The sequence below is a fragment of the Malaclemys terrapin genome, chromosome 9 (assembly GCF_027887155.1).
Source record: "Malaclemys terrapin pileata isolate rMalTer1 chromosome 9, rMalTer1.hap1, whole genome shotgun sequence".
Classification (NCBI taxonomy): domain Eukaryota; kingdom Metazoa; phylum Chordata; order Testudines; family Emydidae; genus Malaclemys; species Malaclemys terrapin.
Window position 1 is genome coordinate 48,250,795 of NC_071513.1, and position 27,683 is coordinate 48,278,477.

The 27,683-nt window shown below is 50.9% G+C and overlaps 1 protein-coding gene across 2 annotated transcripts in view; it reads right to left on the reverse strand.

Moving 5' to 3' along the window:
• ZNF185 (zinc finger protein 185 with LIM domain) overlaps window positions 1-27,683 on the reverse strand; it is a 120,593-nt gene that overhangs the window by 20,382 nt on the left and 72,528 nt on the right. The gene's annotated exons all lie outside the window — the stretch shown is intronic.

Below are 27,683 nucleotides of genomic sequence, written 5' to 3' on the forward strand. Positions count from 1 at the left end.
GTTAGTCTGTATCTGCAAAAAGAACAGGAGTACTTGTGGCACCTTAGAGACTAACAAATTTATTTGAGCATAAGCTTTCGTGGTCTACAGCCCACTTCTTCAGATGCATAGACTGGAACATATAGTAAGGAGATCTATATACATACAGAACATGAAAAGGTGGAAGTAGCCATATCAACTCTAAGAGGCTAATTAATTAAGATGAGCAATTATCAGCAGGAGAAAAAAAAACTTTTGTAGTGATAATCAAGATGGCCCATTTCAGACAGCTGACAAGAGGTGTGAGGATACTTAACATGGGGAAATAGATTCAATCTGTGTAATGACTCAGCCATTTCCAGTCTCTATTCAAGCCTAAATTAATGGTATCTAGTTTGCTTATTAATTCAAGCTCAACAGTTTCTCGTTGGAGTCTTTTTTTGAAGCTTTTCTGTTGCAAAATTGCCAGCTTTAAGTCTGTTACTGAGTGACCAGAGAGGTTGAAGTGTTCTCCTACTGGTTTTTGAATGTTATGATTCCTGATGTCAGATTTGTATCCATTTATTCTTTTGTGTAGTGACTATCCGGTTTGGCCAATGTACATGGCAGAGGGGCATTGCTGGCACATGATGGCATATATCACATTGGTGAAGGTGAACAAGCCCCTGATGGCATGGCTGATGTGATTAGGTCCTATGATGGTGTCACTTGAATAGATCTGTGGACAGAGTTGGCATCGGGCTTTGTTGCAAGGATAGGTTCCTGGGTTAGTGTTTTTGTTGTGTGGTGTGTGGTTGCTGGTGAGTATTTGCTTCAGGTTGGGGGGCTGTCTATAAGCGAGGACTGGTCTGTCTCCCAAGATCTGTGAGAGTGAGGGATCATCTTTCAGGATAGGTTGTAGATCTTTGATGATGCGCTGGAGAGATTTTAGTTGGGGGATGAAGGTGATGGCTAGTGGCGTTCTGTTATTTTCTTTGTTGGACCTGTCCTGTAGTAGGTGACTTCTGGGTACTCTTCTGGCTCTGTCAATCTGTTTTTTCACTTCAGCAGGTGGATATTGTAGTTTTAAGAATGCTTGATATAGATCTTGTAGACATTTGTCTCTGTCTGAGGGATTGGAGCAAATGCGGTTGTATCTTAGACCTTGGCTGTAGACAATAGATTGTGTGGTGTGTTCTGGATGGAAGCTGGAGGGGTGTAGGTACGTATAGTGGTCAGTAGGTTTCCGGTATAGAGTGGTGTTTATGTGACCATCACTTATTAGCACAGTAGTGTCCAGGAAATGGACTGCTAGTGTGGATTGGTCTAGGCTGAGGTTGATGGTGGGATGGAAATTGTTGAAATCATGGTGGAACCATGCCCCTCCCCATGATATACCCAAGGTATTTGGCTTCTACTAGCCCATTTATGCATTTGGAGGGATTTACAGTCAGCCCCGCCTTCCTCAGGGTGTCCAGGACTGCTTCCACCTTCTCCAAGTGCATACCCTCAATGAAATCCTGACTCCACTAGTGTCAATGGCAAAACTCCCTCTGTATGATTGTATACATCTATTAAGGGCTTCTTTTCCATGGGTCCAGATGATGAAGATGTCATCAGTGTAGCATAAGTAGAGTAGGGGTGTTAGGGAACGAGAGCTGAGGAAGCACTGTTCTAAGTCAGCCATAAAAATGTTGGCATACTGTGGGTCCATGCGGGAGGAACAGAACTGGGTGTTCTTCTCTGACCAGGAATGCTCTATCCTATTTCTTCCAGACTGGTTGGGGCCAATTCTGTATTGCCTCTAACTTATTTAGCTGGGGCTTCACCATGCCCCTCCCCACGATATACCCGAGGTATTTGGCTTCTACTAGCCCAATTGCGCATTTGGAGGGATTTGCAGTCAGCCCTGCCTTCCTCAGGGTGTCCAGGACTGCTTCCACCTTCTCCAAGTGCGTCTCTCAGTCTGGGCTATGTATAATGACGTTGACGAGATAGGAGGCCACATACCTGTCATGTGGACGCAACAGCTTATCCATGAGACATTGGAAAGTTGCGGGAGCCCCATGTAAACCAAAAGGGAGGACAGTGTACTGATACAGTACCTCTGGTGTTGAAAAGGCTGTCTTCTCTTTGTCGGCCTTGGCCAGGGGGATTTGCCAATAACCCTTGGTCAGGTCAAGGATGGACAAAAATTGTGCTTTTCCCAGTTGGTCAATTAGCTCATCTATCTAAATTGGGACACTTCATTCAGTTTCCGGAAATCCTTGCAGAACCTCATACTGCCATTGGGCTTAGGTACTAGGACAACTGGACTGGACCATTGGCTATGAGACTCTTCAATGACTCCTAACTTCAGCATTTTCCTGACTTCTTTTCACCTCTGGTATCTGGTATGGCTTAATATTCACATTCACTCCAGGATCTGTGAGGATGTGATGATGAACCTTGGTAGTCCTGCCTGGCTTTTCTGAGAATACGTCTTGGTTGCGTTTGACCATGTTGATCACTTCAGTTCGTTGGTCAGGGATCAATTCCGGGGATATTCTCACTTGGCCGTGCCAGTTGCTTTCAGGCTGGCGGCGACCCTAGAATGAACACATGAGCTTCTCTGTCTTGCCAAGGTTTCAACAGGTTTATATGATAGATCTGTTCCGGCTACCGGCGACCAGGCTGTCGGACCATAAAGTCGACCTCTCCAATGGCTTCTATTATCTCATATGGCCCCTGCCACCTGGCCAGGAATTTGCTCTCCACTGTGGGTACGAGCACCATTACCCAATCTCCCACCTGGAATTTTCGGATCATCGCTCGGCGATTGTAGTATGTCTGTTGGGCCCCTGGCGCCCTCTCCATATCTTCCTGTACTAAGGGGGAAACTTGGGCTATCCTGTCTTTCATCTGCAACACATGCTCAATAATGTTTCTCCCTGGGTTCGGCTGTTCTTCCCAACTCTCTTTGGCAATGTCCAGTATGCCACGGGGGTGGCAACCATATAACAGCTCGAATGGAGAAAACCCAGTTGAAGTCTGAGGAACCTCCCTTATAGCAAACGTTAGATATGGCAGCAGGGTGTCCCAGTTCTTCCCGTTCTGGCTCACCATCTTCTGTATCATGTTCTTTAATGTTCTATTAAAACGTTCAGCGAGGCCATCAGTCTGTGGATGATAGACTGATGTTCTTATGGTCTGTATGTGGAGCATCGCACACAAATCCTTCATTAATTTAGACACAAAAGGGGTTCCTTGATCTGTCAGGATCTCTTTGGGTATCCCTACTCTAGAGAAAATTTGGATTAATTCCTTAGCTATGGTCTTGGACTGGGTGTTTCGTAGGGGCATGGCCTCGGGGTATTGGGTGGTGTAATCTAGCACAACCAGTATGTGCTGATGGCCCCGGGCTGACTTCTCCAGTGGGCCTACTAGGTCAATAGCTATCCGCTCGAATGGGACTTCAATAATCGACAGAGGTACCAAAGGGGCCCTTAAGTGTGGTCAGGGGCCATGTAATTGGCATTCAGGAGAGGAGGCGCAATATCGTCCGACCGCCGCAGCGGCACAGGAGGCAGCGAACAGGGCTGCTAACAGGGGAGTTTGAGTGGGAGTCTCATTGGAGGAGAAGGTATCTGTACTTGTGTCTGTCTTTGTAGTGCTTGTGTGTGTAGAGGCCTGTAGGGGCACTGTGCTGGGAGGGCAGCCGAGCCCTGAGTAGGGGGCGGAGCTTGGCTGATTAGGTGGCCTATAAAAGCGGCCACCCAGCCAGGCAGCGGCACAGCTGCGAGCAGCGGCACAGGAGGCAGCGAACAGGGCTGCTAACGGGAGTTTGAGTGGGAGTCTCATTGGAGGAGGTGGAAGGGGAGGCAGGAGGGTGCGGTGTCCCGTGTCCTGTGTTTCCCCAGGTGCAGTGGGCAGAGATTACAGTGGCCATGAGCCAAGCAGCAGGGGACACAATGCAAATGATTGCATGTGGAAGCTGTGGTATGTACATGGTGCTAGCGGGGGTGCCTGAACAGAGGTATGTCTGTATGAAGTGCCGCCTAATAGAGCTGCTGGAAGAAAAGAGCCGAGGGTTGGAGATGCAGGTAGATACCCTGGTAGAGTTTAGAAGGGGGTTCGAGCAGCTGATGGAGGAAAGGCAAGGAGGGGCTGAAGGGGAATGCTCAGGGGTTCAGGTGGAAGCAGGGGCTAAGGTCTGTGAGGGGGGAATATCTGAGGGAGAACAAGGGCAGTGGAAGCATGTGACTGTGAGAATCAGGCCAAGGAAAAGGAGGGCTAGTGAAGGGGAAATAGAACTCAGGAACAGGTTTGGGTGTTTGGATAGCCAGGAGGGGGGGCAGCAGGTGGTAACTGAAGGTGGGAGGGTGAGGAAGAAGAGAAGAACAGCTAGTCCAATAGAGAGAGGGGAGGAGTTGATGGAGACAGCACCAAATCTGGGCCCCGGGAGGATACAGGATGGCACAAGGGGGAGAATAAGGGAAAATAGGAACGGACACAGGTTATGACTAGAGGGAACAGAGGATAGATTAGTAGATCGCACTGTCACCAGGCAAAGGCAGGTTTACATGATTGGGGACTCCTTACTGAGGAGGTTAGACAGGCCTGTGACCAGGGCGGACCCAGAGAACAGAAGGGTGTGCTGTCTACCGGGTGCTAAGATACGGGATGTGGACCTGCGGCTGAAAAGGATCCTAAAAGGAGCAGGTAAGAACCCCTTGATAATCCTTCACGTAGGAACAAATGACACGGCTAGGTTCTCGTTAGAGAGAATCAAGGGAGATTATGCCAGACTGGGGAAGACGCTCAAGGAACTTGAGGCTCAGATCATCTTCAGTGGGATTCTGCCTGTTCCTAGAGAAGGGCAGCAAAGGGCTGATAGGATTGTGAGGATAAATAGCTGGCTAAGGGAGTGGTGCTATAAGGAGGGCTTTGGGATGTATGGTCACTGGGAGGCTTTCGGGGACAGACAACTGTTCTCACGGGATGGACTTCACCTGAGTAGGGAAGGAAATAGACTTCTGGGAGGGAGGCTGGCTCATCTCATCAAAAGAGCTTTAAACTAGGAATTTGGGGGAGACGGTTGGGAGATGTCCAGTTACTCTCCACGCCAGATTCCAACATTGAAAAGGAAGGTGATGAGATAGGAACAGATATAGCTGGGGGGAAGGGATTGGACATAAGAAGGAGAGGGGGGATAAACAGCAAGGGGTCCGTACCAAATTGCATAACTAATGGGAGACAGGCTAAACGGCATACATTAAGATGTTTATACACCAATGCAAGAAGCTTAGGTAACAAAATGGAGGAATTGGAGCTCCTGGTCCGAGAAATGAAACCGGATATTGTAGGAATAACCGAAACATGGTGGAACAGTAGTCATGACTGGAGTACAGGTATGGAAGGGTATGTGCTGTTTCGGAAAGATAGGAACAAAGGTAAAGGTGGGGGGGTAGCATTGTATGTCAATAATGAGGTAAACTGTAAAGAAATAATAACTGATGGAATGGATAAGACGGAGTCTGTCTGGGCAATACTCACACTGGGTAAAAGAAGTACTAAAGCCTCCCCTTGGGGTGTGCTATAGACCGTCGGGATCTACCCAGGATATGGACAGAGAACTATTTAATATTTTTAGGGAAGTAAATACTAATAGGAACTGTGTAATCATGGGAGACTTTAACTTCCCGGATATAGATTGGGGAACAAATGCTAGTAACAATAATAGGGCTCAGATGTTTCTAGACGTGCTAGCTGATGAATTCCTTCATCAAGTAGTAGCTGAACCGACGAGGGGGGAGGCCATTTTAGATTTGGTTTTGGTGAGTAGCGAGGACCTCGTTGAGGAAATGGTTGTAGGGGACAACCTTGGCTCGAGTGATCATGAGCTAATTCGATTTAAACTAAATGGAAAGATTAACAGAATTAAATCAGAGACTAGGGTTTACAATTCCAAAAAAGCTAATTTTAATAAATTAAGGGGAATGGTAAGGGAAGTGGATTGGGCTAACATATTTATGGATCTAAAGGCAGATGGCGCCTGGGATTATTTCAAGTTGAAGTTGCAGGAGCTGTCGGAGGCCTATATCCCGAGAAAGGGAAAACGGTTAATAGGAAAGAGATTTAGACTGAGCTGGATGAGCGAGCGTCTCAAAGGGGTGATTGAGAAAAAACAGAAAGCGGACAGGGAGTGGAAGAGGGGAGGGATCAGTAAGGAAACTTACCTTATTGAGGTCAGAGCATGTAGAGATGGAGTGAGAAAGGCTAAAAGCCGTGTAGAGTTGGACCTTGCGAGGGGAATTAAAATCAATAGTAAGAGGTTTTATAGCCATATAAATAGGAAGAAAACAAAGAAAGAAGAAGTAGGACCGCTGAAGACTGTAGATGGAGTGGAGATAAAGGATAATCTAGGGATGGCACAATATCTAAACGAATATTTTGCATCAGTCTTTAATGAGGCTAATGAAGGGCTTAGGAATAGTGGCAGCGTGACAGAGGGGAATAAAGGAGGGGGGATTGACATTACCGTATCCGAGGTAGAAGCCAAACTTGAACACCTTAACGGGACTAAATCGGGCGGACCGGATGATCTTCATTCGAGAATATTGAAGGAACTGGCGCGAGAAATTGCAAGCCCGTTAGCGATAATATTTAATGAATCTATAAACTCGGGGGTGGTACCATTGGACTGGAGAATAGCTAATGTGGTTCCTATTTTCAAGAAAGGGAAAAAAAGTGACCCGGTTAACTACAGGCCTGTTAGTTTAACATCTGTAGTATGCAAGGTCCCGGAAAAAAATTTTGAAGGAGAAAGTAGTTAAGGACCTTGAGGTCAATGGCAATTGCGACAAATTACAACATGGTTTTACGAAAGGCAGATCGTGCCAAACCAACCTGATCTCCTTCTTTGAGAAAGTAACAGACTTTTTAGATAAGGGAAATGCGGTGGACCTAATATACCTCGATTTCAGTAAAGCGTTTGATACGGTACCGCACGAGGAATTATTGGTTAAATTGGAAAAGATGGGGATCGATATGAAAATCCAGAGGTGGATAAGGAACTGGTTAAAGGGGAGACTGCAGCGGGTTGTACTGAAAGGTGAACTGTCAGGTTGGAGGGAGGTCACCAGTGGAGTTCCTCAAGGATCGGTTTTGGGTCCCATTTTATTTAATCTATTTATTACTGACCTCGGAACCAAATGTAGGAGTGGGCTGATAAAGTTTGCGGATGACACAAAGTTGGGAGGTATTGCCAATTCGGAGAAGGATCGGGATATTCTGCAGGGAGACTTGGATGACCTTGTAAATTGGAGTAATAGAAATAGGATGAAATTTAATAGTGAAAAGTGTAAGGTGATGCATTTAGGGATGACTAACAAGAATTTTAGTTATAAGCTGGGGACGCATCGGTTGGAAGTAACAGAGGAGGAGAAAGACCTCGGAGTCCTGGTTGACCGCAGGATGACTATGAGTCGGCAATGTGACGTGGCCATGAAAAAAGCCAATGCGGTCTTGGGATGCATTAGGCGAGGTATATCTAGTAGGGATAAGGAGGTGCTGCTTCCGTTATACAAGGCACTGGTGAGACCTCATTTGGAGTACTGTGTGCAGTTCTGGTCTCCCATGTTTAAAAGGGATGAACTCAAACTGGAACGGGTACAGAGAAGTGCCACTAGGATGATTAGAGGAATGGAAAACCTGTTGTATGAAAGGCGACTCGAGGAGCTCGGTTTGTTTACCCTAACCAAAAGAAGGCTGAGGGGGGATATGATTGCTCTCTTTAAATATATCAGAGGGATAAATACCAGGGAGGGAGAGGAATTATTTCAGCTCAGTACTAATGTGGACACAAGAACGAATGGATATAAACTGGTGGTGGGGAAGTTAAACTTGAAATTAGACGAAGGTTTCTAACCATCAGAGGGGTGAAATTTTGGAACAGCCTTCCGAGGGAAACAGTGGGGGCGAAAGACCTCTCTGGCTTTAAGATTAAGCTTGATAAGTTTATGGAGGGAATGGTTTGATGGGATAACGTGATTTTAGTCAATCAATCAACAGCGTGCCATCGCGGGTAAATAGTATCAATGGTCAATGAGGGTCTGGCTGGAGAATCTTGCCTACATGCTCGGGGTTCTACTGATCGCCATATTTGGGGTCGGGAAGGAATTTTCCTCCAGGGTAGATTGGCAGAGGCCCTGGAGGTTTTTCGCCTTCCTCTGCAGCATGGGGCAGAGGTCGCTAGCTGGAGGATTCTCTGCGACTTGAAGTCCTTAAATCACAGGATTTGGGGACTTCAACAGCTGAGTCAAGGGAAACGGGGTGGGTCAGCTTTTGTGGCCTGCATCATGCGGGAGGTCAGACTAAATGATCCTACTGGTCCCTTCTGACCTTAAGGTCTATGAGTCTATGAGTCTATAAATTCCAGGCCAAAAAACCTCTGTAGAATTCGATCGAGGGTTTTATCTACCCCTAGATGCCCCCCGAACAGATGGCTGTGGGCTAGATCCAGCACACCCCTCTGATGCTTCTGCGGTACTAAAAGCTGTTCCTGGATCCGGGCTACTCTGTATAGCAGACACCTCTTTATCATATAACACTGCTCTACAGCCAAAATGCTTCTGAAATAAATGTAGTCAAACTTTACTAATTCTGGGTCACTGAGAACGAAAATGATGCTTAAAAATATTGATTGGCTCTAGTTTTCAAGATATGCTATTGGGTCAGTATATACGACCCCTGACTTGGGAATGGCGAAGGATAAGTGAGTTATAAAGGGAAGGGATCTCAATTTAAACCTAAATGACTAAAATACATCTTTGACTGGATCTATGAATAAATCTATGACTGGGTTTGGACAGTACTTGCTTTTTAGGCAAAACCATGAATGATGCAATCTGAAGCTGGTATTGCGTCATACATGATATGAATTGCATCATGTTATTCCTAGAAGTCATGGATGATGCAATCATAATGAAGCTTACATCACTCTGCTGAACAAATTGCCCTATATCAGCTCTAGAAATCATACAGTGTCGTGCTCTCTTATTTGTCAGTGTTTGATTTTGCAAAGGGACACATTTCTGTTTAGCCAAAGCGAGCAGAGATGCCTCGTACTTGTGTGAACAGTGCAGATAACTTCTGCTATGTTTGTGGTGAAGTGGCTTTTGCATCACAAAAGCGCAGTATAACCACTATAGTTAAGAAAGCCTATCACCTTTATTTTGGCTGCAAAATTGGAGATCAGGACAACAGGTGGACCCCACACATATGCTGCAACACTTGTGCAATAAATCTTCACCAGTGGTTGAACAGGAAAAGGAAATCTATGGCTTTTGCAGTGCCAATGATTTGGAGAGAGCCAACAGATCATACCAGCAACTGTTACTTCTGCATGGTGCCTCCAGTTGGGAAAGGTGTGTCAAAGAAGAAAAAGTGGACTGTGCATTATCCAAACATTCCATCAGCTATACGCCCAGTACCCCACGGAGAAGGACTGCCGGTTCCTGATGCACCAGAATCATTCTCACTTGAGTCAGACAAGGAAGAGGAAGAGGATGAAACTTCTGGTCCTGAACCATCAATGTCACAGGACCGACATTTTCTCCCATCCTCCTCCTCTGAACCACACCTCATAACACAAGGTGAACTGAATGACCTTGTCAGGGATTTGGAACTACCCAAGAGTAAGGCAGAGCTGTTGGGCTCCAGACTACAGCAGTGGAATCCCTGGCAGATGATGTTAGGGTTTCCATGTTCCGTGACCGTCAAAAGGATCTTGTCCCATTCTTCTTCATGGAAGGTGATCTTGTAGCCTGCAACAACATCGATGGTGTGATGGCAGCCCTCAACATCGTTCACGATCCAGATGAGTGGAGACTGTTCATTGATTCATCGAAGACGAGTCTTAAAGCTGTTTTACTGCATAATGGCAATGTTTTGCCATCAATTCCAGTTGGTCATGCAGTCCATATGAAAGAAACCTATGATAACATGAAACAACTTTTGAGGTGCATAAACTATGACCAACATCTGTGGCGATTTGAAGGTTGTTGCTCTCTTGCTTGGTCTGCAGACTGGATACACAAAGTACTGCTGTTTTCTCTGCGAATGGGATAGTCGTGCAAGAGATTCCCACTACGTCAAGAAAGATTGGCCACTCCGACAGTCATTGGAGCCTGGGAGGAAAAGTGTTCAGCATCCACCACTTGTTGAATCAAGGAAGATTTTGTTACCACCCTTACACATCAAGGTGGGTCTGATGAAGGACTTTGTCAAGGCCATTGACAAAACACAAGCAGCTTTCAAGTACCTCCGTGGAAAATTTCCAAGGTTAAGTGAAGCTAAGATAAAGGAAGGTGTCTTTGTTGGTCCTCAATAGTAATGCTGCTGTCTCTAAATGGGGAGCTAGACCTGCCAAAGAAGGAAGGTTATTTTGGCCTGCAATGTGTCCCTGGGATTAGCCAGCAGAATTAGAGTGTGAAGAAACAAATTCCCTTGTGAAACTTCTGCATTAGAAAAGCGTGGGGTCCTTGTGGAGCAAGAAGCTGGTGTCCTTCACAGTGGTGTGGAAAACAGAGAAAAATATGCATATCTCAAAAAAATATGAATGTAGGGACTGTGTGAACAAGCTGTTTCTAGACTGAACAGCTGGAGATTGGAAGCTGGAAGCAACAAGAAAATGATATGTCCTAATTAATGTGAATTACCTGTTCAGTCTCCCCATCCCAAATGTCAGGGTAATTACTTTATCTGTGACTGTTGTTGCTCAATCAGGACATCTACAGCTAGCCAGTGTCATACTGGTTGAGTTTGCCTCTACATTCACTTGCAGCCTCTGCATTTACTGAAGGAGCATAAGCTGAGCTTGTGTGGATAATGATCTCAGGAGAACACTCACTGCATTTCTGGGCCTGCTGCAAAGGGACTGTGGGTTTGTCTCTGCTGTGATTACTCTAGGGGACATCTCACACATATACTCGTACAGACAATTGGGGGATTCCTGTCATTATTTGAGTACCATTTGTAGTAGAAAGAGAGAGGCTGAAGCATGGGCCTGGTGCAAGGCTTGAGGCCTGAACCAAAGTCAGCAATAGTTATACTATGAGCAACAGTCAAGCCCTGTCAAAAGTAGATGCTTACCTGCAAATCAGTGTCCGGTACATGAACTTGACACCAGTATTGCTAAAACACATTGAATATGTAAACACATTCCAGCAGGCCAGGTACAAAGACAGGTGGTGAATAGGGATGTTTTGTCTGAAACATCCAGAGGAATGTACAAAGGGAGGTAACAAACATGTCATGAAACATGTAAGGTGATACGTAAGTTGTTTATCCCAAATTGTTTGTCTCAGTCTATAAATGTTGGGATACCTCATTTAACCCTTCCTCTGGCCTATGCGGCAGTGGAAAGTCCTGCCACTGACTGAGCTGGTCCAATGTCACAGGCATACATGTGTTAGTGTACCTGTAACCATTGTGTCGGGGCACTAGCACTGTGCTTCGTTGGCAATAAACTGGCCTAGTGCCTTCGCTACTAAACCAAGTCTTGTGGTTTTATTAGGCAGTTCGATCAGAGCCTCTGTATGGGCTATCTGTAGAGAGCCAGTACAGCAAGCAGAGAGAACACACGCATGCTACCAAACATCTGACAACACCATTTTAATAGTATACTGTGCTGAGTTTGAAAGTAGCTTTCCCTGTGGACAAGTTATTCTATAAATGTCTACTTCAGGCTTTCGTGAACCTTTCCTTCTGATGCATCTGGTGGTAGTGGCTGCTATCAAAGATAGAATACTGGACTAGGTGGGCCACTGGTCAGCTCCAGATTGCCAAGTCTTTTGTTCCTCTTTGGTAAAGGAATCTTGATACCACATATCAATGTGGAAAATCTGGGAAAAGGTGGATTCTGCAGCAAAAATGTGAATTTATTTTGACATTTTAGAAAATAAATTCCTAACATGCTGGCTAAGTTTCTACACTGAAAGTCTATGATTGTGGTATATGGGGGAGAAGGGAGAGGGATGATAGCTCTTATTTCCTAGTTAGTCTCTGTATCATGGGTTTTACTTCCACCACTAGTAGCACATTACCAGAGAGTGTCACAGATTAAGTGTATTAACCAACAAAGAGAATTGCTATTTTCACAACAGGAGGAAAGAGCTGTAGAGACATCTTTACTTTATACACCAAAATCCATAATGTGAATATTCATCAACACAATAGACTCCCACTGGGGTTATGGTTTGCTGGCTTGCTGCCATGAGAGAAGATACATTAGTCCTAGCTAGATGTTCTGTACTTGCCTGATGCTAAATGGTTGGTGAGAAACAGGTACTTCCAAGATACAGATACAGAAACAAAACATAAAACTCTTATCTAGCACTTTTCATTAGTACATTTCAAAGCACAAGGGAGTTGAATCAATGACTGTGAAGCTTTGAGAACCAGCACTGTCTCGACCACACTGTCATGATGAGAATTATTTTGGGGTGATCTTGCTTCAGTTTGAGAATAACCAGTGGGATGAATGGACCAGGGATGAGACCTGATCCCCATCATAAGAGAAAGGCATTCATTAGTGAACCTGGACTGGTAGTCACTCACAAGCAGATTTAATTATTTGTTGTCTTTTGTTGTGAATAGGTTGACTGCTGGAATACCCCACGTTTGAAAGATGGTCCTCAGCACACTGTTCTTGAAGAACCACTCAGGATTCTGGGACAATCTCCTGCTAAGATGGTTGGACAACTGGTTCTGGGAGCCAGGTAAGTGAGTGGCAATGGGAGTATTGTCTTCCTTGATGCAAAAATTCCAGAGTCTCAGCACTTCTTGGCAAAGCTGATTGGACTGTGACCCTCCTTGTCTGTTTACACAGTATGTTGCGATTGTATTGTCGGTCAGTATTAGGACCAACAAGCCCTTGATGTGAGAGAGAAAAGCACAGCAAACCTTGTGAACTGCTCCAAGTTCAAAGACATTGACTTGAAGAGCTGCTTCTCATTCTGTCCATAATGCTTTGGTTTGCAAGTCCCCTAGATGTGCAGCCCACCCTATCAGAGAGGCACATGTAATGATGGTCCGGTTGTTAGGGGGCAAGAAAACAGTACACCTCCACATATGCGTTCTGATCCATCCACCAATCTAGGGAACATAGGACCACAGGAAGAACCTGGACCAACTTGGGTAGGGGGTGTCTGGTCAACACCCTTGAAGGATGCTCAGGTGTAGCATGGCATGAAAGGTCACTTAAGTATATGAGGCCATGTGGACTATTAGTATTAAACATCTTTGGACTATGGTGGTAGGGTGAGAATTGAGAGATACGCACAACTGGGCAAATGGTCTGAAATCTGTCTTGTGGGAGAAAAGCCATCTAATTAATGGAATCGAGTAGGGCCCCAATGAACTTGATTGTCTGTGTCAGGTTTAATGTGGATTTTCCTTTGTTCAGCATGAGTCTCAGACCATTGAAAAGATGGAAGTTCAACTGGTGGAGACACAGGTTGACAGCCCAGCTCTGCCCTGAGTATCAGAGGAGTCCCAGTGATGTTCTGAGTCCTTCTTTGCGGAAGAAGAAGAAGAAGAAGAAGAACCCTTCTTTGGCCTCAAATGGCTGCAGTCTCTGTATGGGACCTTGTAGTAGGTCCTAGCCGGGGCTCGACCCTTCCGGACAGGAGGGGAGCCACACCGACTCACTACTGTGGGAACAAGTAGTCAGTTAGTCCCGGAACTCCGGCTCTTTAGTGCAGAGTCGGAGCAACCACAGTTAAAGTTCAGGCCCTTTACTGCAGGGGCTGCGTGAGCAAATAGTTCAGAGCCCAGGCCCTGGATCAGGGCGGGGCAAACACAGTTAGCTCAGGCCCTTGTTTGCAGGGGCTGAGCGAGCAAAGAGTTCAAAGCCCAGGCCCTGGATCAGGGCGGGGCAAACACAGTTAGCTCAGGCCCTTGTTTGCAGGGGCTGAGCGAGCAAAGAGTTCAAAGCCCAGGCCCTGGATCAGGGCGGGGCAAACACAGTTAGCTCAGGCCCTTGTTGCAGGGGCTGAGCGAGCAAAGAGTTCAAAGCCCAGGCCCTGGATCAGGGCGGGGCAAACACAGTTAGCTCAGGCCCTTGTTTGCAGGGGCTGAGCGAGCAAAGAGTTCAAAGCCCAGGCCCTGGATCAGGGCGGGGCAAACACAGTTAGCTCAGGCCCTTGTTTGCAGGGGCTGAGCGAGCAAAGAGTTCAAAGCCCAGGCCCTGGATCAGGGCGGGGCAAACACAGTTAGCTCAGGCCCTTGTTGCAGGGGCTGAGCGAGCAAATAGTTCCAAGCCCAGGCCCTGGATCAGGGCGGGGCAAACACTGTTAGGCTCAGGCCCTTGTTGCAGGGGCTGAGCGAGCAATTAGTTCAAATAAGATACGCCTAGGCTTCTGTAGCCGAGCGTTGGGTGAGGGGGAAGCCTGCCACCCGTGCGGCGGGTGGCAGGGGGGAACGCAGGCCCACCCACTCCACTGCGTTCCAGCCCGGGGCCCTAACAGCGGTTGCTGCCGCTGCTGGTCAGTGGGGTATCCAGACCGCAACACACTGACATAGGCTCACACTCAGTTGCAGCCGGACCGGGGTCGGCTATCCCCGGGCTACTTCCGTGATCCCCCTCCCAGCCTACCTCGTTCGTTACGCCGGGATCGGGCCAGTCCATCTCCATGGGCTCCTCTCTGCCCGGGCTCGGTGGCAAGTCTGGTAGCTCTGCCGGGAAGTCTGGCCAATGGTCCTCAGGCGGCTCCTCTGGATAGCAGCAGGGGCGAAGGGGTTCGGGTCCAGTCTCACCCTCAGGGTTAGTGGGGTCCGGTTCCCAGGGGTTCTCCCAGTGGCGGGCGTGAACGGGCTCCGGCGGCTCCTCCTCGTAGCGGGCCCGGGGTAGCTCAGGCCAGCCAGGGTCCAAGCCCCGGTCTTCGACGGTCTCCTGGCCAGGAGCTACCGGCCGCACGTCTGCTCCCTGTGGTGGCTGAGACCCAACTGAGCTCTGGCGGCCGGCCTTTATACTTCCTGTCCCGCCCCTTGACTTCCGGGGGGCGGGGACAGGTGGTGGTGGTCCCACCCACTCTGGTGCCGGCACGTGGGCTCCCTCTTCTGGACAGGAGGGGAGCCACACCGACTCACTACACCCCCCCCCCCTTAAGACTGGCTCCCGCCTGTCGGGGCCAGGTCCTGCCATCTCCCCCATGCGGGATAGGAAGTCCGCATTCGTATGGTCCTTACCAGCTCGATGCTGGACCGTAAATGCGTAGGGTTGTAAGGCGAGGTACCACCGCATAATGCGGGCATTATTATCTTTCATCCGCATTAGCCACCGGAGGGGGGCGTGGTCTGTGACGAGGGTGAACGGGGCCCCGAGGAGGTAGAAGCGCAGGGCATCGCAGGCCCACTTCACCGCGAGGGCCTCTTTTTCCACCACGGCGTAATTCCTCTCACGGGGGAACAGCTTCCGGCTGAGATATATTACGGGGTGGTCCTTTCCCTCCACTTCTTGGGACAGGACTGCCCCTAATCCTACGCCGGAGGCGTCGGTCTGCAAGATGAATGGGCGTTTAAAGTCTGGACTATAGAGAACCGGCTCCTGGCAGAGGCACTTCTGCAGTGTCCGGAAGGCCGCCTCACATTCGGGGGACCATCGTACCTGCCGGGGGCTGTCCTTCGTCAGAAGCCCAGTTAAGGGTGCTGCGATGGTCGCGAACTGGGGGATGAACCGTCTGTAATACCCAACGAGGCCCAGGAACTGCCGAACGTGCCGTTTGGTCGATGGGGTGGGACAGTCCAGGAGGGCCTGGACTTTCCCGACGAGGGGCTTGACCCGCCCGCCCCCGACGGTATAGCCAAGATAGTTGGTCTCTTGCCAGGCAATCCGGCACTTTTTGGGGTTGGCGGTCAGGCCCGCCTGTCGTAGGGACCTAAGGACCGCCGCAACCCGGGGCAGATGATCCTCCCAGCCGCGGCTATAGATGACCACGTCGTCTAGGTACGCCGCCGCATAGTCCTGATGGGGCTGTAGAAGTTGGTCCATCAGCCGCTGGAAGGTGGCCGGGGCTCCATGGAGACCGAATGGCATCCGTGTGAATTGGTACAGCCCCGTTGGAGTGGCAAAGGCGGTCTTCTCTTTTGAGGTCTCCTCGAGGGGGATCTGCCAGTAGCCTTTGCTCAGATCCAAGGTGGTGATATACTGGGCCTCCCCCAAGCGGCCCAGTAACTCGTCTACACGGGGCATCGGGTAGGCATCGAAGCGCGAGATGGCATTTACCCTCCGAAAGTCAATGCAGAAGCGGCGGGTACCGTCCGGCTTGGGCACCAGGACCACCGGACTACGCCACTCGCTCTGGGATGGTTCGATGACGCCCAGAGCCAGCATGGCTCTTACTTCCTCCTCGACCGCACCCCGCATCCGATAGGGCAGGGGCCGGGTCGTCTCTCGAACCACCTTTCCCGGCTCGGTCTGGATGGAGTGTTTGACCAGGGACGTGTGGCCCGGTACGGCCGTGAAGGTTCGCTTGAAGGTTTGCAGCAGGCAGTTAGTCTGTTTACATTGCTCTTCTGTGAGCGATTGTCCTAATTGGGGTGCCGGGGGGTCATCCGTCGAGGGTACCTGGGGTCCCAATTCCGGCTCGGGCGGGCATGGGTTGATTAAGAGGCCCTCCCGGTCCTGCCACCGTTTCAGCAGGTTGACGTGATACCGCTGAGTTCCCTTCCGCTTGTCCGGTTGCCGCACCTCGTAGGTGACGGGACCGACCTTACGCACGACTTCGTAAGGTCCCTGCCACCGGGCTAACAATTTTGACTCACTAGACGGGAGGAGGAGTAGGACACGGTCTCCTGGTTGGAACTCCCGGACTTGGGCTCCCTGATCGTAGGTCCGTTTCTGCCGTTCCTGCGCCGTCTTCAAATTTTCGCGGGCCAGGGCTCCGGCCTGGGCAAGGTACTCCTGTAACTGGATGACATATTTCAGGAGGCCCTGGGCTGGGGACGCTGACTGTTCCCAGGTCTCTCTCATCAGGTCTAAGAGGCCCCGCGGTCTGCGTCCATACAGCAGCTCGAAAGGGGAAAATTTTGTTGAGGTCTGCGGGACTTCTCGGATGGCTAGCAGCAAGGGTGGAAGGAATTGGTCCCAGTGGCGGAGGTCCTCTGCGGGGAATTTCCGCAACATGCTTTTCAAAGTGCGGTTAAACCGCTCCACCAACCCGTCCGTCTGCGGGTGGTACACGGACGTCCGGAGTTGTTTGATGCCTAAGAGGGCACAGACCTGTCGCAACAATTGGGACGTGAAGTTCGTTCCTTGGTCGGTCAGTATCTCTCTAGGCAGTCCTACTCGGGCGAAGATTTTCAGCAATTCCCCCGCGATAGACCGGGCGGTAATACTTCGCAGGGGGATGGCTTCGGGGAACCGAGAGGCATAGTCCACCAAGACCAGGATGTATTGAAACCCCGCGGCACTTTTCGGGAGGGGGCCCACGAGGTCCATGGCGACCCGTTCAAAGGGCGTCTCCATCACTGGCATGGGGACCAGGGGTGCCTTGGGGATCCCGGGCGGGGCGACCCTCTGACACTCTGGGCAGGAGGCGCAGTATTCTTTCACCTCCTGAGAGATTCCTGGCCAAAAGAAGCGCGCCAGGATTCGAGCGAGGGTCTTCTCTCGCCCCAGGTGCCCGGCGGCTGGCACATCGTGGGCCAACTTCATTACCGCCCTCCGGTGACACAGGGGCACTAACAGTTGGGTTTGTGGTTCCTGGGTGCGGGGGTCACGGTCCAGGCGGTAGAGCCGGTCCCGGCGCAGCTCAAAATGGGGCCACAGGGTGGCCCGCTGGGGGTCCACAACACTCCCATCTACTGCCGCGAGCTGCTCGTAGAAGCGGCTAAGGGTGGGATCCTCTCGCTGGTCCCGACAGAAATCGGTATCGAAGCGGGGCTGAGGGGCCGGCTCCGGTGGCGGTCCCGCTGCGTCCGTGTCGTCTATCTCGGTCGCCGGACCCTGCTCGGGGTTCTCGGAGGAGGACCCCAACCGATCAGCCCCCAGGGCCGGCGTGGACCGTAGGACTTCCTCAAAGGCCGGCCAGTCCCGACCGAGGATCACAGGGTATGCAAGATGGGGAGCTACCCCAACCACCAGGTGTCGGGTGATCCCCGCGATGGTTAGGGGGACCCGGGCGCTGGGGTATGGTCGGACGTCCCCATGGATGCATTGCAGATGAATACATCCGAGGCGGGTATCACCCGGCGGTACCAGGTCCTTACGGACCAACGTCTGACCACAACCCGAGTCGATCAAGGCCCGCGTAGTCCGCCCTCCGACGGCCGCCGGGACGGTCAGCTTGGGGTTCATGGCTGGCCTGGCTCGAGTGTGGCCCGCCCACACTTGCCCATAGCTGCAATCCATCTCCGGACAGTCTCGCCGGAGGTGCCCCATCTTCCCACAACTGAAGCAGGGTCCGAGTTCAGGTCGTCTGCTCCGGGGGCCTTCTCGGCTTGGGCTCCGGGGGGGGCTTCGCCGAGCCCTTGGGGGCCCCTGGCCCGGGGCCACTGGTCCGGTCCGAGGAGTCGGGTCCGCGTGCCGGGTCCGGATCTCGCGGCGGGGGTCGGGCCTCGGTGCGGGTTGTCGTGGTCCGCTCGGGGTTTCCCCTTTCTTTTCGCCGCGGACTGGTTCGGGCCCGGGGCGGCGGAAGGTGGGCCCTACTGCATCTTTGGCGGCTAGGAAGTCCTCCATTAGCGACACTGCCTGGGCCAGTGTCGTCGGCCGGTGGCGAAGCACCCAGGCGTGCCCTCGGGAGGGTAGGGTGTGCACGAACTGTTCCAACACCACTTGCTCGGTTACCTCCTCCGCCGTCCGGGTGCCGGGCTGTAGCCACCGTCGGCAAGCTTCTTTTAAGGTTTGGGCCACTACCCGCGGTCGGGCCCCGGTGGGGTAAGTCTGGCCCCGAAACCTTTGTCGGAAAGTCTCGGGACTGACGTCGAGGGCGTCCAATATCGCGGCCTTCACCAGGTCGTAGTCCCGTGCTTCCTCAGCCGCCAATCCACGATAGGCCACCTGGGCCGCCCCCGTCAGGTAGGGGGCTAAGAGGGTAGCCCACTGGTCCCTGGGCCACCCGGCGACGAGGGCTACCCGCTCGAACGTGACCAGGAATGCCTCCGGGTCGTCGTCTGGGCTCATCTTAGTCAAGCGAAGGGGGGCAGCTAACCGCGGCATCTCTGCAGCCTCCCCCGCCGGCCCCGGTGCGGGGCGAGGGAGCGTGACCAGCAGCTGCTGCAGCTGGACTCCCAACTGCCGCACCAGCTGTTGCTGTTGCTCGAGCTGGGCTGTGTGCTGCTCCTGCTGCAACTGGAGCTGGGCGGCATCTCGCTGCTGTTGCTGTGCGAGCTGAGCGGCCTGCTGTTGCTGTTGCTGCTGCAGCTGGGCCGTCTGCTGCCGCTCCTGGCTCTCCGTGAGCAGCTGAAACAGCCGCTCCATATCCATTCCTTAGAACGGGGGGGGGGCAACTGCCACTCCCCCTCTAGCCCCTTCTCACAGGGGCAGGGGCTCGTGCCCCACGTTGGGCGCCAAATGTAGTAGGTCCTAGCCGGGGCTCGACCCTTCCGGACAGGAGGGGAGCCACACCGACTCACTACTGTGGGAACAAGTAGTCAGTTAGTCCCGGAACTCCGGCTCTTTAGTGCAGAGTTGGAGCAACCACAGTTAAAGTTCAGGCCCTTTACTGCAGGGGCTGCGTGAGCAAATAGTTCAGAGCCCAGGCCCTGGATCAGGGCGGGGCAAACACAGTTAGCTCAGGCCCTTGTTTGCAGGGGCTGAGCGAGCAAAGAGTTCAAAGCCCAGGCCCTGGATCAGGGCGGGGCAAACACAGTTAGCTCAGGCCCTTGTTTGCAGGGGCTGAGCGAGCAAAGAGTTCAAAGCCCAGGCCCTGGATCAGGGCGGGGCAAACACAGTTAGCTCAGGCCCTTGTTGCAGGGGCTGAGCGAGCAAAGAGTTCAAAGCCCAGGCCCTGGATCAGGGCGGGGCAAACACAGTTAGCTCAGGCCCTTGTTTGCAGGGGCTGAGCGAGCAAAGAGTTCAAAGCCCAGGCCCTGGATCAGGGCGGGGCAAACACAGTTAGCTCAGGCCCTTGTTTGCAGGGGCTGAGCGAGCAAAGAGTTCAAAGCCCAGGCCCTGGATCAGGGCGGGGCAAACACAGTTAGCTCAGGCCCTTGTTGCAGGGGCTGAGCGAGCAAATAGTTCCAAGCCCAGGCCCTGGATCAGGGCGGGGCAAACACTGTTAGGCTCAGGCCCTTGTTGCAGGGGCTGAGCGAGCAATTAGTTCAAATAAGATACGCCTAGGCTTCTGTAGCCGAGCGTTGGGTGAGGGGGAAGCCTGCCACCCGTGCGGCGGGTGGCAGGGGGGAACGCAGGCCCACCCACTCCACTGCGTTCCAGCCCGGGGCCCTAACAGCGGTTGCTGCCGCTGCTGGTCAGTGGGGTATCCAGACCGCAACACACTGACATAGGCTCACACTCAGTTGCAGCCGGACCGGGGTCGGCTATCCCCGGGCTACTTCCGTGATCCCCCTCCCAGCCTACCTCGTTCGTTACGCCGGGATCGGGCCAGTCCATCTCCATGGGCTCCTCTCTGCCCGGGCTCGGTGGCAAGTCTGGTAGCTCTGCCGGGAAGTCTGGCCAATGGTCCTCAGGCGGCTCCTCTGGATAGCAGCAGGGGCGAAGGGGTTCGGGTCCAGTCTCACCCTCAGGGTTAGTGGGGTCCGGTTCCCAGGGGTTCTCCCAGTGGCGGGCGTGAACGGGCTCCGGCGGCTCCTCCTCGTAGCGGGCCCGGGGTAGCTCAGGCCAGCCAGGGTCCAAGCCCCGGTCTTCGACGGTCTCCTGGCCAGGAGCTACCGGCCGCACGTCTGCTCCCTGTGGTGGCTGAGACCCAACTGAGCTCTGGCGGCCGGCCTTTATACTTCCTGTCCCGCCCCTTGACTTCCGGGGGGCGGGGACAGGTGGTGGTGGTCCCACCCACTCTGGTGCCGGCACGTGGGCTCCCTCTTCTGGACAGGAGGGGAGCCACACCGACTCACTACAGACCTCTTTTGGGGAAACCCAGACAGAAAGACCAGCCTCTCTTTCTCCAAGGAGAAGGGTCTAAGTCCAGGGGTCTGTCAGTGACCACTGCAGCCTCCATAGGGGACTGTGTGTGTGGGTAACAGGATGTTCAGTTGCGGGCCTTGGGGCCCAGGCTGGTCTCTCTGTCTACTCCATGAGGTGCAGATCTCTGGAAACCTGCCTGGTTTTCTTGACGAACAGCAGATACAGCACCTCTCTTTAATGTGCCAAGACCCAAAAAGCAGCACACGTGGGTGGGTGGGGGGAGGGGGTGTCACTATTTGGGATAGAGACCCTACTGACGGGCAGTGCATAAAGCCCGGCATTGCCACAGGTGCCTAGCACCAAAAACATTACTAAATAACTAAAAACAAAATAAAACATGAAAGGAAACCTAAGCAGGAACTTTCTGGTGTATCAGAAAGCAAAGGAGGCAAACCTTTTCTCCGGTGCTGCACTCCAGACCTGCCGTTTTTATAAAGAGTTGGACACTATCCTCAGTGGCGACCCCACCTCCACCCCCAAGAGCCCAGTGGATACTTTGGTAGGTCTGGAGCTGGCAAAAGATGGACATAACTCAGAGGAGGAAGTCATGGATGAAGAGGTGGAGGCAGAAGACGATGTGGAGCCCATGGCGGGGTCGCCTAGTGCTGTGTCCAGTCAGGAGCTATTCTTCACTTTGGAGGTGTCTAGCCAGTCTCAGCAATTGCTCTCCGGCAAGCAAGAAGCAGGAGAGGGAACCCCTGGTAAATGGTTTTGCTTTGTGTAGTGCAGAGATGGGTTGAGGCCAGAGAAATGTGCAAGGCTGGCTAGGTTTCTGTGTGCTGGACATCTCCCAGTGCATCTAGGCAGCACGGCAGAACAGGGTGTTGATGCACACCAAGATTTCATGGGAATCCTCAAGAGAGAACTGTAGGAAATGTTCCTGGAGGTACTTGACAACCCTCTGCCAAAGGTTCCTTGGCAGAGCTGCTTTGTTCCTTCCCCCATTGAGGGACATTTTCCAGCAGCATTCTGCAATCACTTGAGGAGGGACCAAAGCAGCACACAGGTGAGCAGCATAGGGGCCATGCAAGCCACAAGCATATAGTAGATGCACCCTTGCTTCCCTGGTTAATCTCAGCAGTGAGATGTCTGCTACGATGACCCCCGCCTGTGGAAAAGGGAGGGAAACCTTAGAATATTTCCCCCATCAAGTGCCCTGAGACCCTATAATAGTGCTTTTCTCCAATGCCCCAGGGTAAATGCACCATGCTTGGGATATTTGCTGGCATGTCTGCTTGTCTAGGGTCAGCGAGAAAGTCATTGGTATATTAGTAGTGGTGTATTTTACTGAACTGTTTCAATCCTGTACATATACTTAAAAATCATGCTTCTGGGTATTGTTCCTTGTGCTTCTCCAGATCTGTCCTTGAAAGGCACTCCACACACACTGGCTGAGCATCTCAGCTGGTTAAGAAAGCACCCAAGATGGACAAGGAAGATATGTTCAGGGAGGTGCTGCAGCACTCAGAAGCAGAGAAGAGTGAACACAGGCAGTGTTGGGAAAGCGACAGACAGGAAAGAAAAGAAAATGAGGCGTAAAATAGGGATGCAACAGAGAGGATGATAAAAGTTTTGGAGCAGCAAACCAACATGCTGCAGTCCCTCATGCTGCAGACTGAGCACATGCGTGCCTGCCGCCCCTTCACCACATTCAGAACTCTTTCCCATGCCCTCCCCAAACACCACATGCACATTCCTTTCAGATTTCTGGGACTTCTTGCTTTCCCATGCACTCCACACCACACAGACACCTTCACAAATGATAGCTGGACTTATGCTCAGCTCTGAAAGTCAGCCCTACCCTGGTACCTCATCCTACTCCCCCCCCGCCAAGAATGTGCATGTGTCAATATATGTGTGCTGTTGGGCTTTTTGTTTTTGTTTTAAAAGAAAAGTTATTTGACAGATAACCACTCTTTATTTGTTTCCATGAAAGTTATGTTAGCAAAAGGCATCAACAAATACACAAGCTCTGTAATCTTTTGTTTACATTGAATCCTTGGCCTGAACAATCACAAGTGCTTCCTAGCCTAGTAAAACTCAACTTCATTAAGCACTGCAGTCCCAAGCATAGCAACAAATATTACTCGTTCTCATTTTCGAAGTGTTGCTGCAAAGCCTCCCTGAATCGAATTGCCCCATGTTGTGCCCCTCTAATAGCCCTGGTGTCTGGCTGTTCAAAAATCAGCAGCCAGGTGGTCTGCCTCAGCAGTCTACCCTGAGCAAACTTTTCATCCTTACCTTCACAAATATTATGCAACGTGCAACACGTGGCTATGACCATGGAAATATTTTCCTCATTGAGGTCTAACCTGCCATAAAGGCATCACCAATGCACCTTTAATTTGCCAAACGCACATTCCACGGTCATCCTGCACGTACTCGGCCTATTGTTGAACCACTCCTTACTGCTATCTAGGTTTCCTGTGTACGGCTTCATTAGCCATGGCATTAAGGGATACACCAGGTCTCCCAGGATCACTATGGGCATTTCAACATCCCCAATGGTGATCTTCTGGGCTGGAAAGAAAGCCCTTGCTTGCAGCTTTCTGTAGAGGCTGATGTTCCTGAAGATACGTGCGTCATGCACCTTTCTGGACCACCCCGCGTTGATGTCAGTGAAACGGCCACGATGATTCACAAGCACCTGCAACACCATGGAGAAGTATCCCTTCCTATTTATGTACTCCATCACAAGGTGGTCCGGTGCCATAATAGGAATATGCGTGCCATCTATCACCCCTCCACAGTTAGGGAAACCTGTTTCTGCAAAGCCCTCCACTATTTCAAGCACGTTGCCAAGAGTCACGGTGTTTTGCAGCAAAATGCAATTAATGGCCCTGCACACTTGCATTAATGCAACCCCAATGATCGACTTCCCCACTCCAAACTGATTCGCAACTGACCGGTAGAAGTCTGGAGTCGTCAGCTTCCACACTGTGATCGCCATGAACTTCTCCACCGTGAGGGCAGCTCTCATTTGGGTGTCCCTGCACTGCAGGGCTGGGGCAGGCTCAGCACACAGTTCCAGGAAGGTGGCTTTCCTCATCCGAAAGTTCTGCAGTCACTGTTCGTCATCCCAGACCTGTATAACAATGCGATCCCACCACTCAGAGCTAGTTTCCCAAGCCCAAAAGTGACTTTCCACTGTATTCAGCTGTTCTGTGAATGCCCAAAGCAACCTAATGTTGGCCATATCCAAGTCGAACAGCACGTCAGGCAACTGTGATTCCCGTTGATTCTGGAGCTTCAACATTAACTCCACTGCCATTCGCAAGGTGCTAGTGATAGCTGGCAGAGCATTCGAGAGCAGAGCGAAATCCATGTTGGTGTCAAATAGAAAACATGGGACATTGAAAAATGCCGCGAACTGAAGACGGAAACATACTGAATGCTGAAAAGGAAAGCAATGCATTGTGGGACAGTGAGCTCGGATCCACGGTGCACTGCAATCCCCTCTGCCTCCCATAACACCTACTGGCAGAAGGTGGAGAGCTGAACTGTAGGATAGCTACTCACAATGGATTGCTCTCACTGTCGATGCCCCAAGTGTGGATGCGCTATGCGGACAGCGTATGACAGTGTGAACACACAAAATCGATTTTCTTTAAATGCTTTTTGATCATTGACCAAACTCTCTCTATATGTGTAGACAAGTCCATGGTTAGCAATCCTGACTTCTCACTTTGCAAAGCTTGTTACCTTTATTCTATGGCTCTAGGACTCTCATATCTGGTCTCTCTGGTGCTGCTTCTCTCCTCATAACCTGGGACAGATCTGCCCAGCAACAGCTACAGCACTTGGTACCTGAATCATTTTAGAGCTCAGTTCTGTGCACTGAGAAAAAAGGGCAAAGCCGGGCTAGTCAATGATTGTTTCAACAGGGGCATTTAAAAGGTAGGGCAGAGCAGGTGACAGAGTGGTTACTTGTGTTTCACATGTGTCTTGTGTGTTTCTATCTTCCTCTCTCATTTCATTGGGTGGGACTGGGGAGGGAGGGTGTGATGGGGTGTCCACACCGAACAAGGCCTGAGGGGGTAAATTAGGCCTGTTAGCCCATAAGCCAGGGAGTGCTAAGGCCTAGTTTTCTGATGAAGTCCAGCTGGGGGAGGAGCTGGCCAGGTTTATAAAGCCAGGAAGCTGGCAACAGAAGATGGCAGCAGGGAAGTCATCTGCAGTCACTCCCTGGGAAAAGGGAGAGGTATTGGGGCATTCGAGAGTAGCCTACATTTTGAGCTGGTACACCCAGAGTACTAGGGGAACCAGAACCTGTAGGAAGGAATCCAGGGAAGGAGCAGCCAGGGCTGAGGGAAAGCAGACCACAGTTGCAGTGGACTGGAACCTGGAGTAGTGGGCGGGCCCATGTTCCCCTGCCAGTCGCTGGGGAAGTGACACCATCAGAATAGTGCTGGAGAAAACTGCCTGAGACCGTTTGTGGGAAGAACTTTGGGTAACCCCGAGAAGAGGAAACCACATAGTGACCCAGACAGAGGGCTGAGTCACAAAGAAGAGGCTGCAGTTCCTGGAGTGAGAGGAGTCGCAGTGTGAGACAGGCTGAGTGAAAACATCGCCAGAGGATCGTGCAATGCCTGGCAGAGCTAATCCCCAGGATGATCAGTAGGAGGCACCACCTGCATTGAGCGAACCCCATCACAGAGGGGCAGGTTTCTCTCTTACCCAACAGCCTGTGAATGGGTATAGCTCAAACACGAGTGGGTCCCTTAGAAACCTGAAAAATCCCTCTTGGCTCATTCTGCATCTCCTTGCAATGAAGGGCAAGGATCTACATTTTGGGAATGTCCAGTGCATTCTCAGATACCTTGCACCCTAATTCCATTAGTTATTACTGCCTACAGGTACAAAAGTGTGTATGTGTCTGCTCTCACCCTGGAGACAACAGGACAGAACCAGGAACTAACACCCTCAAATCTGTTTTCAGTTTCCTCTTTCCCAAAACATCTGGCACCAAATTTCTCTTGTCCTCAGGCTCCTCTTTGATATAACCAATCCCACTATCCCACTTGCCTTTGGAAGGCAGGTTCTAAACTCTCCATATATGGTAAGCCCCCACTGTTAGCATCTGTGCTAGTGATGGTGTTGTCTCTGGAAAATGACATGGACCTGAGAAAGAAGAGAAGCATGACTTGTAGGAAAGGGATTCATGAGTTTGCTTTGTGGAACTATAGCCTGAAGTAACTAGCATTCAGAAAACACTTTCATGCTGGAAAAACACATGAGAAGCCTGGAGCCAAAATGGGCTCTAAATCTCAGTTTGTCAACAGTCCACATTTCTATGGAAAATAGAAATACAAGTCAAGATTTCTGCCCATAAATTGAGTCACAATCATAGAGTCACAGAGTTTAAGGCCAGAAAGGACCACCAGATCATCTAGTCTGAGCTCCTGTCACAGGCCACCAGCACCACCCAGCATCCACATACTAAACCCAACAATCAAAATTAAACCAAAGTATAACAGCCCACATAAGAGTAAACTACTGTGTGCCACAGGCAGAGAATAGGAGGCACCAAGATGCACCAGTGCCCGATGCCTCTGCAACGGCAGGGAAATGATTATGTGAGATATAGCCAAATAGTCCTGGCATGTGACCTTCATCCACACACTGCAGAGGAAAGTGAAAAACCCCCAACGTCACTGCCAATCTGCCTTGGGGGAAATTTCTTCCCAACCCCACATGCAGTGATCTGTTAGACTATGAACATGTGAGCAAAACCAGCTAGCCAAGCACCTGAGAGAGAATTATCAGTGCCACCTCAGAGCATTGGCCCACTTCATCCAGTGTCCCATCTCCAGCTATGGCCTGCTCTGAAGGAAACCAAAAAATACCCAGAATACATTGGGGGGAAAATCCCTTCCTGACCCCTGAAGGTAACCATCTGAAGCCCTGAAGCCTAAGATTTTAGAAACACTGGACATGAACCAAAAGGGATCCCACCATCACAAGCAACCCCATCATACAACCTCACTCACAAATTTGTCCAGCTCTCTCTTAAAAACTAAGTACTTACATTGGCAAATATATTCTTAGGTTGTTTATAAGCTTTGGAGCAAATTCCACCCCCAATTATGCCCAATCAGTGCCACTGAAGCCAATGGAGTTGCAGAGGTATAACTGAGGCTGAAATGTGTCCCTTCATAACTGGAAGCTGGGAGATGAGGAAAGGGAATCAATCCCTAACTCAGGGTGGCCAAGACTACGAACTTCTAAAATGAGAGTCCTGTGGCTCCCATGATCTTTAATTTGGATGCACGGCCCAGAGAATACAAGTCCCAGCATTCCTTGCATATTGGGCCATGTCTCCATAAGCAGGTCCCACCTCCATATTTAAGTTGCAGGCCTCCGCATCCAGATCCATTTTATGCACAGTAGGCGTGACCCTGGGGCTTCTGGCAAGATGTCAGTGCAGCCCTTCGCTGGGCAATGTTTGGGTACCTCAGGTCTAATTAATGTGCGTGACGGATGTTTTTGCCCCCACTCTCATAGAAAATGTAGTTAACAGTGTCAAGCAATGGAGTGAGTATCCCACAGACAGCATCAGCCAGGGAAAGGATTTCATTAGCCTCATGTGTGTGAAGAA